Source organism: Triticum urartu, chromosome 3A, assembly GCF_056163025.1.
Source record: "Triticum urartu cultivar PI428250 chromosome 3A, HENAU_Tu73, whole genome shotgun sequence".
Lineage (NCBI taxonomy): Eukaryota > Viridiplantae > Streptophyta > Magnoliopsida > Poales > Poaceae > Triticum > Triticum urartu.
This window is the reverse complement of record NC_141875.1, coordinates 25,134,997-25,138,681: the sequence shown is the minus strand read 5'-3', so window position 1 is coordinate 25,138,681 and position 3,685 is coordinate 25,134,997.

Here is a 3,685-nt window from a genome sequence, read left to right as displayed (position 1 = left end):
ACTAAACGATCGGGTGATAAGCTAATGGAATGGGTCATGTCAATCACATCATTCTCCTAATGATGTGATCCTGTTAATCAAATAACAACTCTTTTGTTTATGGTTAGGAAACATAACCATCTTCGATTAACGAGCTAGTCAAGTAGAGGCATACTAGTGACACTTTGTTTGTCTATGTATTCACACAAGTATTATGTTTCCGGTTAATACAATTCTAGCATGAATAATAAACATTTATCATGATATAAGGAAATAAATAATAACTTTATTATTGCCTCTAGGGCATATTTCCTTCAGTCTCCCACTTGCACTAGAGTCAATAATCTAGTTCACATCGCCATGTGATTTAACAACATTACTTCACATCACCATGTGATTAACACCCATAATTCACATCGATATGTGATCAACACCCAAAGGGTTTACTAGAGTCAGTAATCTAGTTCACATCGCTGTGTGATTAACACCCAAAGAGTACTAAGGTGTGATCATGTTTTGCTTATGAGATAATTTTAGTCAACGGGTTTGTCACATTCAGATCCATAAGTATTTTGCGAATTTCTATGTCAACAATGCTCTGCACGGAGCTACTCTAGCTTATTGCTCCCACTTTCAATATGTATCTAGATCGAGACTTAGAGTCATCCAGATCTGTGTCAAAACTTGTATCGACGTAACTTTTTACGACGAACCTTTTTGTCACCTCCATAATTGAGAAATATTTCCTTATTCCACTAAGGATAATTTTGACCGCTGTCCAGTGATCTACTCTTAGATCACTATTGTACTCCCTTGCTTAACACAGTGTAGGGTATACAATAGATCTGGTACACAGCATGGCATACTTTATAGAACCTATGGCTGAGGCATAGGGAATGACTTTCATTCTATTTCTATCTTCTGCCGTGGTCGGGCTTTGAGTCTTACTCAAATTCACACCTTGCAACACATGCAAGAACTCTTTCTTTGACTGTTCCATTTTGAACTACTTCAAAATCTTGTCAAGGTATGTACTCATTGAAAAACTTATCAAGCGTCTTGATCTATCTCTATAGATCTTGATGCTCAATATGTAAGCAGCTTTACCGAGGTCTTTCTTTGAAAAACTCCTTTCAAATATTTCTTTATGCTTTCCAGAAAATTATACATTATTTCCGATCAACAATATGTTGTTCACATATACTTATCAGAAATGTTGTAGTGCTCCCACTCACTTTCTTGTAAATACAGGCTTCACCGTAAGTCTGTATAAAACTATATGCTTTGATCAACTTATCAAAGTGTATATTCCAACTCCGAGATGCTTGCACCAGTCCATAGATGGATCGTTGGAGCTTGCATATTTTGTTAACACCTTTAGGATTGACAAAACCTTCTGGTTGCATCATATACAACTCTTCTTTAAGAAATCCATTAAGGAATGCAGTTTTGTTTATCCATTTGCCAGATTTCATAAAATGCGACAATTGCTAACATGATTCGAACAGACTTAAGCATATATACGAGTGAGAAAATCTCATCGTAGTCAACACCTTGAACTTTGTAGCTTTGTAGATAGTAACACTACTATCAGCGTCCGTCTTCCTCTTGAAGATCCATTTATTTTCTATGGCTTGCCGATCATCGGGCAAATCCATCAAAGTCCATACTTTGTTCTCATACATGGATCATATCTCAGATTTTATGGCCTCAAACCATTTCGCGGAATCTGGGCTCATCATCGCTTCCTCATAGTTCGCAAGTTCGTTATGGTCTAGTAACATGACTTCCAGAACAGGATTACTGTACCACTCTGGTGCGGATCTCACTCTGGTTTACCTACGAGATTCGGTAGTAACTTGATCTGAAATTACATGATCATCATCATTAGCTTCCTCACTAATTGGTGTAGTAGTCACAGGAACAGATTTCTGTGATGAACTACTTTCCAATAAGGGAGCAGGTACAGTTACCTCATCAAGTTCTACTTTCCTCCCACTCACTTCTTTCGCGAGAAACTCCTTCTCTAGAAAAACTCCGGATTTAGCAACAAAAGTCTTGCCTTCGGATTTGTGATAGAAGGTGTACCCAACAGTCACCTTTGGGTATCCTATGAAGACATATTTCTCCGATTTGGGTTTGAGCTTATCAGGATGAAACTTTTTCATATAAGCATCACAATCCCAAACTTTAAGAAACGACAACTTTGGTTTCTTGCCAAACCACAGTTCAGATTGTGTCGTCTCAACGGACTTAGATGGTGCCCTTTTAAATGTGAATGCAGCTGTCTTTAACGCATAACCCCAAAACAATAGTGGTAGATCGAAAAGAGACATCATAGATCGCACCATATCTAATAAAGTACGGTTATAATGTTCAGACACACCATTATGCTGTGGTGTTCCAGGTGGCGTGAGTAGTAGAACTATTTCACATTGTTTTAACTGAAGGCCAAACTCGTAACTCAAATATTATACCTCTGCGATCATATCGTAGAAACTTTTATTTTCTTGTTACGATGATTCTCCACTTCACTCTGAAATTCTTTGAACTTTTCAAATATTTCAGACTTGTGTTTCATTAAGTAGATATACCCATATCTGCTCAAATCATTTGTGAAGGTCAGAAAATAATGATACCCGTCGCGAGCCTTAACACTCATCGGCTCTCATACATCAGTATGTATTATTTCCAATAAGTCAGTTGCTTGCTCCATAGTTCCGGAGAACGGCGTTTTAGTCATCTTGCCCATGAGGCATGGTTCACAAGCATCAACTGATTCATAATCAAGTGATTCCAAAAACCCATTAGCATGGAGTTTCTTCATGCGCTTTACACCAATATGACCTAAACGGAAGTGCCACAAATAAGTTGCACTATCATTATTAACTTTGCATCTTTTGGTTTCAATATTATGATTATGTGTATCACTACGATCGAGATCCAACAAACTATTTTCATTGGGTGTGTAACCATATAAGGTTTTATTCATGTAAACACGACAACAATTGATTCTCTTACTTAAATGAATAACCGTATTACAATAAACATGATCAAATCATATTCATGCTCAACGTAAACACCAAATTACACTTATTTAGATGCCGTGATTCCACTATTGGTGGCCTTGAAGGCGGCGACCGAACCTTTACAAACAAGGTTGGGGCAAACTCCACAACTTAATTGGAGGCTCCCAACAAGACCACGAAGCTTCACCATAATGGAATATGGCTCCGAGGTGACCTCAACCGTCTAGGGTGCTCAAACACCCAAGAGTAACAAGATCCGCTAAGGATGAGTGGGGGAATCAAAAATCTCTCGGTGGAAGTGTAGATCGGGGCCTTCTCAACCACTCCCGAGCAAATCAACAAGTTTGGTTGGCTAGGGAGTGAGATCGGGCGAAAATGGAGCTTGGAGCAATAATGGAGCTTTAATGGGGGAAGAGGTAGGTCAAAGGGGGGAGGAAGACACCCTTTTATAGTGGGGGGGAACAAACCAACCGTTACCCCCCACTCAGCCCCGCAGAGAGCGGTACTACCGCGGGGGCAGGGCGGTACTACCGCTCCTACGCGGTACTACCGCTCCCCCTCAGCGGTACTGCCGCGCTAGAAGAGAAGGGGCTGGGGCTGGGACCCAGAGCGGTACTACCGCGGAGGCAGGGCGGTATACCGCTCACAAGCAGCACTACCGCCACTACTACCGCAGC